Genomic DNA, 12,533 nt, shown 5'->3' with positions numbered 1-12,533 from the left:
TATTTATATTCACAAAAATGAGTCTCAGATATCCACATTGACATCTGCAGATGCGGATACTGATGGATATAAAGTAGATATCTGCAGATTTGCAAGGTGCTAGATACAAAATTTGTATCTGCATGGGCAATTGATTTGGAAAAATGAGCTGCTGATATTTGCATTCACATCCGCAGCTGCAGATATCCCAGATATAAAGCAAGTATCTGTAGCATGATGGACTTGAGTGGGTCAACCTGTATTATTATTAAAGAGAAAATAGGATAAGAACTGCAATCAATGATCAGTGACATTACATGATGTGGGAATAGATTTACGCTATATTGGACCTTGACCCCACTAAAATATTTCTAATTTTCCTCAACTTCCACAGAGGAATGTTGGTTCCTTCCCCTGAACAACACTACCAGCCTAGTGATCAAATAAGAATTGCGGGGCTTCTAACATATGCTGCTCCGTCACTTACCCATGTTCACATTGTGATATGATCTATGGGGTGAATGGGGAAACATGGTGCTTGAATGCCAGTGCATCTCCTCTCCTTCCTGGGTCCTAGCAGAAGCAGACAGTCAGCTAGAAGCAATTAGCACTTCACCATGCCACCTCTATACTGAATCCCTCTCCTGCCATTTCTTATCATGGGATGTGGCTCTTGGGGCTCATGTCTCAAACATCATCTGGCTAGCAGTTTCTTGTTTGCTAGCCTGGCAGAGTGATCGGAACCTTATGTTTTAACAACAAGTTGTTGTGAAACTGTGTTGTGGCCATCAATTTCATTTAGTGGAAGGTGGTCAGATTAATCAATCAGTTTCTTGTCCACAAGTGAGTGCTCTTCATAGTATCACAGCAGGAGTTACTGCTTTCAGATTTGACAGGAGGGAGAATAAGCTGGCATATAGACAGCTTGTCTTCTTAGGACAAAACCAAGAAGTTATGGAATGGCCCACAGGAGCGCCAACTCAGGAGCATTCCCCAAAATGTTACCTAAGGCTGAGTATTTACATTAGCATGGGGAGCAGAAGCTCAGTATAAAAGGGGGAGAAGCTCAGTATGGGTATGTCTACACTACCCCGCTAGTTCGAACTAGCGGGGTAATGTAGGCATACCGCACTTGCAAATGAAGCCCGGGATTTGAATTTCCCGGGCTTTATTTGCATAAGCGGGGCGCCGCCATTTTTAAAACCCCGCTGGTTCGAACCCCGTGCAGCGCGGCTACACGGGGCACGAACTAGGTAGTTCAAACTAGGTAGCCTAGTTCGAACTACCTAGTTCGTGCCCCATGTAGCCGCGCTGCACGGGGTTCGAACCAGCGGGGTTTTAAAAATGGCGGCGCCCCGCTTATGCAAATGAAGCCCGGGAAATTCAAATCCCGGGCTTCATTTGCAAGTGCGGTATGCCTACATTACCCTCCTAGTTCGAACTAGCGGGGTAGTGTAGACATACCCCAGCAGTGGTGAGAATCATGGGGAGTGGAGCTGCCAAGCCCCAGCTTGCTCCGCTCCCTTGAGTTACTTGTCTGGGAGCCATGCTGGGGCGGGGGGGGAGCAGAGTGGGGCAGGGCTGAATTACTCTGCTTCTTAATACCCTAATGACTTCAGGGAGTGACCCCTGCTACCGGCACCAGTAAACTTCTGGGTCATGTCGGGGAAGGGGTGTAATGGGGGCAGGGACAGGATCAGGAAGAGGTGGGGTAGTGGTGGGTCCTGGGACAAAGGGTGATGAATCATCCTCTCTAGGGACAGTCTAGGCTGTACTGACCCAACAGTGTACTGAGCCACCAAAGTGAACTGGATGGGCGGGAAGATCGAACCATATGTAGTTTGTTTCAGTAAAATGTAATTCACATACTCCATGGGTGATGAAAACATGTCTGAACAATGGCTAGGATGAGAGGAGGGGGATAACAGTGGAGTTCATTGTGTTTGCACACAGTCACAAAAACTATATTGGAGTTGTGTAGATGTTAACACAACATATAGATGTTAACACAGCATCCTGTGGCTTCCCTCATTAATTTTTACCCGGTCCTGAATGCTAATAGCTGTAAACTTTTCCCCATAGCAGGAACTCCAGATAGGTAGGCACGTTGAGGAAAGGGCTGGCCAGCCTACTCCACTCATAGATGGGCTTTTCAGTCACCATATGCTTGAATACTTCAGTAGCATGCACAACTGACTTGGAGGTGGAAGCTTGGAATAAACATTTTCTTTGCTATTTAAGGTCCAGAAGAACATCCTCCGAAGAGTGGAATGCCTGTAATGGAAAATTTGTTGAGCAAAGAAAAAAAAAAAGGTCCAGGAGTAACCAGTGGGGAGGATTCAGGAGGTCAGGTCAAAATGCAGTTGCTGCAGCCCGCCCCTAAGACCAGCTCTGTTGGCGGCCCCTTGAAAATGGCGGCTCTGGACAACCACCCAGCTCACCCACCCCTAAGATCAGCTCTGCTTCTGCCAGGTAGCACCAGCAGCATTCAGGGCTAGGTTCAATATCTAGGGGTTCCTCTCCATACATCTAACACCAAACTGGTTCGAGCCCCCACCCAGTAACCTGGGAAATTCACAAACCAACTCTGGGCACCTCTGAGAGGCAATGCTTCCCCACTCACAAGCACAGAGTCTGAGGGTATGTCTACACTCAGAAATTATTTCAAAATAACTTATTTCAAAATAATAACTCCCAAAATAATAATTTTGAAATAGCATGTCCACACTACTGGGCAGCCTCGAAATTAGTCCGAGGCAGGCTCTGTTAATGTGGACAAGCTACCTCGATTTAAAGCTCCAGGAAGCACTGTGGAGTAATTAGTCTGAATTACTTAGGGGAGTAGTTATTTAGAAATAGCAGCACTGGAGCATCCACACTACTGCTATTTCGAAATTAACATTTTTCCTTGTGGAAAGCAGGAGTTATTATTTCAAAATAACCAGCCTGTAATTTCAAAATAGAAGTCTTGATAGTGTGGACACTATGCTCATTATTTCAAAATAAGGGGAGTTATTTTGAAATAACTCCTTAGTGTCGACCAGGATTCAGTGTAGAAAATAAACCTTTAATAAAAGGGGAGGGAAGTAATGTGGCATTAATTTGGGAAAACACCACAGACAGAATTCATACCAAAACCATGAGCTATGGTCCCTCCCCAAGTAGGTTGGGCAATGTCCTTTTCCTCTCAGGTTCTTAAGTCCAGCAATGTAAATGTCCCCTTCACATGCCCAACCTTTCTCTGCACCCCACTCACAGTTACTGTCATTGGTCAGGGCAGACCCAAAATTCAGAGATGCATCTGCATTGTTCACCTCCTGCTTGCTGCTCTCTGGTGCTGCTCTGCTGGCCATGCATCTCATTTCATAGCCGCCGCTCTGCTAGCCCCTCATTACACCTCTCCATCACTGCCCTGCTGGATGCTCATTACACTTCTCCATTGCCCCTCTGCTGGCTGCTCATCGTGCTGCCTCTGCTTCTTGAATCTTCTGCTGGCTTGCGGTGGATTTGGCTCTTGGCCAAACCTAGTGATTTCATTTCTCGGCCCAAAGCAAGTCCAGCCACAAGAAATTCCAGCATCCATTGGAGTAAATTTAAATAATAAAAGAGACTCTGTACAGAGCCTTTCTTTAGTACTATCATTGAAACGTAGAAGAAACAGGTTGAACCAGTCTTACATTTCACACCTGGAGAGCATGTAGCCTGCTGACCCAGAGTTCTGCCCTCCCCAGCTTAATCTCACAGGGCTCTGGAAGTGGAGCCTCTGTCCATCCAAGTTTATTTACACTGATAGTGTCTCTCTTGCCTTGTGCCAGTTAAGCCCAGACTTTCTTCTTTTGTATTGCCATAGTAATTACAAACATTGCAATTGGAATTAACAGAATCTGTGACCCATCACCAGCCAGTTTGATTACAATGAGCAGAATACTGTTCCATCAGCTGAATATCTAACATTTCTTCATTGAGTAGTGTCCCCGGGGATGCTCCACTGAATGTGTCGGGCTCGTCCCGGTGCCGCAGTCCGGAGAATCTTCATCAGCAGTAGCCCAGCCGGACTGCGCATGTGCGCGTATTGTCTCGCGCCGTTCGGGCCCTTTCATGGAGCGTGATCCTGCCCCGTCAGTTCCTTTCTAACTGTCCATGGCTGCAGACAGAGTCAAGACAAACTTTCTCTCCTCTCTGAGGAGAATGGGAAAATAGAAGTAGAAATAGAAATAGTTAGTTCATTGATTCACCAGTTCTTGTTAGTAGTTGTTTCGTTAGTTATAGTTCATATACTTCAGTTTAAAAAAACACCAAAACTTTTAATCCTAGTTATACATCCTTGTTAGAGTAGCCCTAAACAAACAAACAAGCAAACAAACAAGCAAACAAACAAACAAACAAACAAACAAACAAACAAACAAACAAACAAAGATAGACACAACCAAAGACGAGCAAGGAAAAAAACAATCATTATGCTGGGGTCTTCCAATTTCAAGAAATGTTTGGCATGCCGGGATGCCATGCTTGCATCAGATGGACACTCACTTTGTATTACGTGCCTAAGAGATGGGCACATTTCTCAGAAGTGCACACACTGCACTGAACTAACTGCGAGCGCCAGGCGCAATAGAGAAATGAGGCTGCGAATGCTTTTATTTAATAAAGCACTGCAAATGCCCAGCACGGACGAGCTGCCTGACGAAACCGCAATGGTGCACAAAACTCGCCCGATCCCTGATACTCCGGACCATAGGACTTCTAAACCCACTGGACGAGTGAGCGTGGGTGGCAGGCTGGGCACTTCACGTGTCCTGCAGAGGCAATCTGCTGATAAAACAGGCAAGGGCCACAGCGCATCGGCTCCAAGCCCTGCTCTATCAAAATACCTGGCACCAGCACCGCTTAAGGGACTGCAATCAGAATCGACACCAGCAATGGCCCTAATGGCTTGCACAAAGCCCATACCGACTGCCTCAGCATCGACCCCTCCGGCACCCGCACACAGGGAGAAGAGACTGCCAGCACCTGCAGCAGCGGTGCCAACAGCACCGGCACTGACTTCAACAGTGCCACTGCCACTGGCAGCTGAGTTGGAATCCACGCAGCCTTCATCATCGGCACCGTTACCACCGGTGTTGATACCACTGACAACACCAGTGGTACCGACGCACACCGGCAATACCAACTGTTCCAACCATGATGTCTCCACACCGGCCAGCCCTCTGAAGACGGCCCCATCTTCTCCACACATCTCCTCAGTGCCTACAAAGACACAACGGAAGTCCGGTCGCATTCAAACGCCATCCCTCAGCCCAGACCTAGCCATTTTTCTCCAGAGCCTCCCTTACTAACTTCTTCTTATTCTGGCAGTCATCACCGTACATCGCACTATGTCTCTACCAGGGAGCGCTATCACAGGTCACCTCATCACTCCCCTCCTTTGCGACGATATTACCGAGCTCACTATTTCCGGTCCCCATCTTGCTATACTATGAGGTCAATGTCACCAAGATCTTCAATGCCTTAGGCATCCTCCCACCGCTATAGGGCTCCAAGAGGGTGCTTTCCAAGATATTCACCGGACACATACCATCACAGGTGACACTACGACTGCTATTTTCATGAGCACCTGTGTTTGCACAGTAGAGGATAACCGCGATCACGATCTCTGCGTTATAGCCTCCAGCCTTCCCACACCATCTTGCTCAGGACACTTAGCCTCCTTGTATGGCTCCGCTGACTCCCACAGGAGACACGATCTCGATCCCTAGCCACAAAAAGCAGAATGACAACCACCCTCCGCAGCAGGAGCAACAGCATTTGGATTCCCCAACCGATCAATCTTTGTCATCACTGAATGACGCAGTTTTCCAGGGGGAATCTTCCCCAAGAGATGACCACAAGCAATTTCAAGAGTTTTTCAAAAGAGTTGCTCAATCTCAGGAGCAACCACAGACATGGAGCAAAAACAAAATCGCTTGGTAAAGAAACTACAACTGTCCCAAAAATTGAAGCTAGCACTCCCCTTCGACGAGGTCATACTGGAGATTGCTAATGACATCTGGCAGACTCCAGCAGCCACTCTACCGACTAACAAACAATTAGATAAAAAGTACTTTGTGTTTCCAAAGGGTATGGAGTTTTTGTTTACGCACCCCCAGCCCAATTCCCTCGTCATGGACTTGGACAGAGGTCGAAAACAACACAGGGCAAAACCACCGCCAGTGACGAGGAAGCTAAACGTCTGGATATTTTAGTCAGAAAAGTATATTCCTCTGACTCCGCAACCTTAAGAATGTCTAATTACGTGGCTCTCCTCATTAATCATGACTTCAGCAACTATACAAAGTTAGTCCCTCTTTTGGAGCATTTACCAGACACCAAGAGGCAAATCCTAAAGGTGGTAGTCCAGGAAGGCTACTTGGCAGCTTGTACCGTGCTGCAGATGACCCTTGATACCACTAACGCAGCGGCATGAACCACAGCTACAGCCGTGGTCATATGTCACGCGTCCTGGCTGCATCTGGCGGTCATCCCAAAAGACCTGTAATCCAAGATTGAGGACTTTCCTTTCAATTGCCAGTTGCTCTTCACTCAAAATACCGATCAGGTCTTCCACTCAGGCAAAGATTCCTGCACTACTTTGAGGACGTTGGGATGTATACGCCGCCATACTGATGGAAGAGATACATGCCCTACAACAAACAGAGACCATTTTCTTATGCTGCTCCCCATGTCAGGCCATACAATCAGTCGAGACTTAGACAGCTCCCACAAAAACGGTGTCAGCAGCCCAACAAAGCTCCCACTCAACAGCAGGGCCTGCAGCAGGTTTGACATGTCGGTCAAGGGACTGTTCACCATCCCTTTAACAGAGGCGACATAAGAGATAGATAAATTATTCCATCACCGGTTGAGACCGTATCACCAGTGTTGGTTTTTCATAACCACCGACCGCTGGGTCCGAGACATAGTCACATCGGAATACGCTATCCCTTTCAACACACTCCCCCCTCCTGCCCCACCTTCCCTGTCCCTTTTCAGGGACCCCTCTCACGAGCCTCTTCTCCAACAAGAGGTCTCCCACCTACTTACCATAGGAGCAGTGGAGAGGGTGCCAGATCAGTTACACGGGAAAGGTTTTTATTCTTGGTACTTCCTCACTCAGAAGGAGGCTGGAGGCCTATATTGGACCTACACCGGCTCAACCGTCACCTATGCAAGCAAGCAAGCAAAAATTCAAGATGGTCACGTTAGCCTTTATCATCCCAGCTCTTGACAAAGGGGATTGGTTTGCTTCCCTCGACTTACAGGACTCCTATTTTCATGTAACGGTACACCCGACTCACAGGCGGTTCCTCTGATTCATAGAGAGTGTTTTCCAAGACCTGGTGGTTGTGGCTGCCTACCTTTGGCATCTTGATATCACGATCTTCCCTTATTTAGATGATTGTCTACTGAAAGCTCCCACCTTGAACGAGGCTACATGGGTGGTCACCACAACGATGACAGTGTTCAAAGCTCATAATCAATTTTGACAAATCTTCCCTAATGCCAAATCACTCCCTAGAATTCATTGGTGCCAGGCTCGATTAATCAACCACAGGAGCTTACCTACCTCTAAAAAGGTTTCACAACATCCAAGACATAGTTCAAACTTCATTGATTGCTCCCATATCCCATCTACTTACATGCCTACAGTTGTTAGGGCACATGGCTGCCACCATGTATGTGGTGCCACACGCAAGACTTCATTTGCGGGGCCTGCAACATTGGCTATTCACACTATATACGCCAAGTGTCCAGAGCACGCACAGGTCAGTCTCCATTCCAGAAGATGTCAGGGGCTTACTAGCATGGTGGAGCAATCCCAAGAACGTGCCAACAGGTGTCCCCTTTCATGCTCAGGAACCCACAGTCCAAATCACAATGGATGCGTCCTTACTTGAGTGGGGTGCCCATTTGCAAGACCGCCGGGCTCAGGGTCTCTGGACGCCTCAAGAGTCCCTGCAGCACATAAACTTCCTTGAGTTACAAGCAGTATTCAACGCCTGCAAACATTTCGTTCGCATGATCCGAGGTATTATGGTTCAGGTCCTCACCAACAATATATGCACGGTTTACTATATCAACCAGCAAGGCGGCGCTTGTTCTCAAACCCTCTGTGCGGAGGCCATCCAATTGTGGAACTGGGCCATTCGACATGGTATTACCCTTACCGTGACATACCTTCCCAGCAAGGACAACATCATCGCCGATACCCTCAGCAGACAATTCCTTCCACAACACGAATGAGAGTTTCACAACGAAGTCATCCGCAATCTTTTCCAACACTGGGGACTCCCCAGTATAGACCTCTTCGCCACTCACTTCAACAAAAAGTGCAATCGTTATTGCTCGCAAGCGGGCATCAGTGCAGCTTCCTTAGGAGATGCCTTCCTGCTCGACTGGAGTCTTCACCACTTGCTCTACGCCTTTCCTCCTCTCCCACTCATCCCGAGAGTACTGGAGAAGATAGAATTAGACGTTGCAGCAGTGATTCTGATAGCGCCCTTTTGGCCCCGACAGACGTGGCTAATGCAGTTATCGCAAATGTCGGCGTCCCAACCACGACCACTGCCGAAGCTATACAACTTACTGTCTCAACAGCATGGTACAATAATCCACCCGCACATCGATTGCATGCACCTCACCACGTGGCTCCTAGCTGGCTCCAAGAGCTGGAAATGAGCTGTTCTCAGGCGGTGAAACGTGTTTATACACAGCAGACGCCACAACACTCGAAAGACACCTCCACAAATGGTATCAGTTCCAGTCCTGCTGTTCAGCAAGAGGCTTTGACCCTCTGTCCCTGCCTATCCAACAAATTCTCGATTATATCCTACATCTAAAGACGGTGAGCCTGACGATTTCTTCTCTCATTACGCCCTTGCGAAAATACTGAAGAATGATTATGCAGTGGCCCAACCGGTCCTATCCACTGTACAGAGACCATAAGTCTGAAGCACATGAATAGCACTGGACCACTGCTTCGTACTCACCTTCAGTGGAGCACCCACGGGGACACTACTCGATGAAGATGAGAGAGTTATTTACCTGTTGCAGTAACATCTGTTCTTCGAGATGTGTCCCCCCGTGGGTACTCCATGTCCTGCCCTCCTCCCTGCTTCGGGGCTAGGTTTTTTTTTGGGGGGGTCTTTTTCAGACACCCCCGGCTGGGCCTGACGGAACTGACGGGGCCGGACCGCACTCCATGAAAGGGCGCAAACAGTGCGAGACAACACGCTCGCATGCGCAATCTGGCAGGGCTACTCCTGATGAAGATTCTCTGGATTGCAGTGCCAGGACGAGCCCGACACCTTCAGTGGAGCACCAACAGGGACACACATCTCGAAGAACAGATGTTACTGCACTAGGTGAGTAACTCTCTCATAGAATCATAGAATCATAGAGCTGGAAGAGACCTCAGAAGGTCATCAAGTCCAGCCCCCTGCTCTAGGCAGGACCAATCTCAACTAAATCAACCCGGCCAGGGCTTTGTCAAGCCGAGACTTAAACACCTCGAGGGATGGAGACTCCACTACTTCCCTAGGTAACCCATTCCAGTGCTTCACTATCCTCCTAGGGAAATAGTTTTTCCTAATATCCAACCTGGACCTCTCCCATCACAACTTGAGACCTTTGCTCCTTGTTCTGCCATCTGTCACTATGGAGAACAGCCTCTCTCCATCCTCTTTGGAGCCTCCCTTCAGGAAGTTGAAGGCTGCTATCAAATCCCCCCTCACTCTTCGCTTCTGCAGACTAAACTGACCCAACTCCCTCAGCCTCTCCTCATAAGTAATATGCTCCAGCCCCCTAATCATTTTGGTTGCCCTCCGCTGGACCCTCTCCAATGTGTTCACATCCTTTTTGTAGTGGGGGGCCCAGAACTGGACACAGTACTCCAGATGTGGCCTCACCAAAGCTGAATAAAGGGGAATAATGACATCTCTGGATCTGCTGGCAATGCTCCTCTTAATGCAACCTAATATGTCATTAGCCTTCTTGGCTACAAAGGCACACTGTTGACTCATATCTAGTTTCTCATCCACTGTAACCCCCAGGTCCTTTTCTGCAGATCTACTACTTAAGTGGTTGGTCCCCAGCTTGTAACAATGCTTGGGATTCTTCCGTCTCAAGTGCAGGACTCTGATGAGAAATCTGATGAGGTTCAACAAGGACAAGTGCAGAACTCTGCACTTGTCCTTGTTGAACCTCATCAGATTTCTTGTGGGCCAATCCTCCAATTTGTCTAAGTCACTCTGGACCCTATCTCTGCCCTCAAGCATATCCACCTCTCCCTCTAGCTTAGTGTCATCCACAAACTTGCTGAGGGTGCAATCCATCCCCTCATCCAGATCATTAATAAAGATATTGAACAAAACCGGTCCTAGAACCGAACCTTGGGGCACTCTGCTAGAAACCGACTGCCATCCTGACATCGAGCCATTGATCACTACCTGCTGGGCCTGGCCTTCTAGCCATCTTTCTATCCATTTTAAAGTCCATTTATCCAATCCACATTCCCTTAACTTGCTGGCAAAAATACTGTGGGAGACCGTATCCAAAGCGTTGCTAAAGTCAAGGTATATCACATCCACTGACTTTCTCGCGTCCACAGAGCCAGTTACCTCATCATAGAAGCTAATCAGATTGGTCAGGCACGACTTGCCCTTTGTGAATCCATGCTGACTATTCCTAATCACTTTCCTCTCTTCCAAGTGCCTCAAAATGGATTCCTTAAGGATCCCTTCCATGATTTTTCCAGGAACCGAGGTAAGACTGACCGGTCTATAGTTCTCTGGATCATCCTTCTTCCCTTTTTTGAAGATGGGCATTACATTTGCCTTTTTCCAATCATCCATGATTTCTCCCGATCTCCATGACTTTTCAAAGATAATGGCCAAAGGCTCCTCAATGACATTTGCCAACTCCCTCAGTACCCTCGGATGCATTAAGTCCGGACCCATGGATTTGTGTACATTTAGCTTTTCTAAATAGTTCCTAACCTGTTCTTTACCCACGAAGGGCTGTCCATCTTCATCCCATCTTGCGTCACTTAGCGCATTAGTCCGGGAGCCCACCTTGTCCGTGAATATAGAGGCAAAGAAAGCATTGAGTACTTCAGCTTTCTCCACATCATCTGTCACTAGGTTACCTCCTTCAGGGTATGTCTACACTACAAAGTTAGTTCGAACTAACTTTCATAGGCGCTACACTAGCGCTCCGTTAGTTCGAATTTAATTCGAACTAACGGAGCACTTAGTTCGAACTAGGTAATCCTCATTCCACGAGGATTAAGCATAGTTCGAACTAGCTAGTTCGAATTAAGGGGTGTGTAGCCCCTTAATTCGAACTAGTGGGAGGCTAGCCCTCCCCAGGTTTCCCTGGTGGCCACTCTGGCCAACACCAGGGAAACTCGTCTGCCCCCCTCCCGGCCCCGGACCCCTTAAAGGGGCACGGGCTGGCTACGGTGCCCGTGCCAGGTGCAAGCCTGCCAGCACCCAGCCAGCAGACCCTGCACCTGGCACGGATCGGGCCAGCCACCTGATGCCCCCCAGTCCTCCCCCTCTTCCCGGGACCAGGCTGGCGGCTCCCGGGAGCTTGCCCGGGACCGCAAGAGGCGGGCGCCCGCCTGGGCTAGTGCGGCCATCGTGGACCTCGTCCACGATCTCCGCACTAGGCACAGGAAAGTGGCCGTCTAGGGCAGGAGAGCTGCCAGCCTGGCCACCCAGGAACAGGTGTGCATGAAAATCAAGGGGGTCCACTGAGACCCCCGACCCTGAGCCCTGAGCTTACAATGGCCGTCCTGGGTCAGACCCAAGGTCCATCTAGCCCAGTAGCCTGTCTGCCAACAGCAGCCAACCCTAGGGACCCTGGAGGGGATGGACCGAAGACAGTGACCAAGCCATTTGTCTCGTGCCATCCCTCTCCAGCCTTCCACAAACCTTGGGCAGGGACACCACTCCTACCCCCTGGCTAATAGCACTCCATGGACCCAACCTCCATCACTTGATCTCACGTCCCTTTAAACTCTGTTCTAGTTCTAGCCTTCACAGCCTCCTGCAGCAAGGAGTTCCACAGGTTGACTCTTTGCTTTGTGAAGAAGAACTTTCTGTTACTAGTTTGAAGCCTGCTACCCATTCCTTTCCTTTGGTGTCTTCTAGCCCTTCTTTATGGGAACTAATGAAGAACTTTTCTGTATGCACCCTCTAGACCCCACTCCTGCTTTTAGAGACCTCTATCCTGTCCCCCCTCCGTCTCCTCTTTTCTAAGCTGAAAAGTCCCAGTCTCTTTAGCCTCTCTTCATATGGGACCTGTTCCCAACCCCTGATCATTGTAGTTGCCCTCCCCTCTGCCACCTTCTCTCTTCCCCTCTCCCACCTCCTTTTCCCAGTCTCCCCCAGTTTTGTTCAATAAAGACAGATTCCATTTTTGAACACAATTGTCCTTTATTTTGTACATCAAGAAAAGGGGCTAGGGAAGGGTAAGTGGAAGGAGGGGAGGGAGGAATGGGGTACGAGCCCCCG

This window comes from Pelodiscus sinensis, chromosome 1 (genome assembly GCF_052426305.1).
Source record: "Pelodiscus sinensis isolate ZL-2025 chromosome 1, ASM5242630v1, whole genome shotgun sequence".
Lineage (NCBI taxonomy): Eukaryota > Metazoa > Chordata > Testudines > Trionychidae > Pelodiscus > Pelodiscus sinensis.
Note: the sequence above shows the minus strand (reverse complement) of the source record.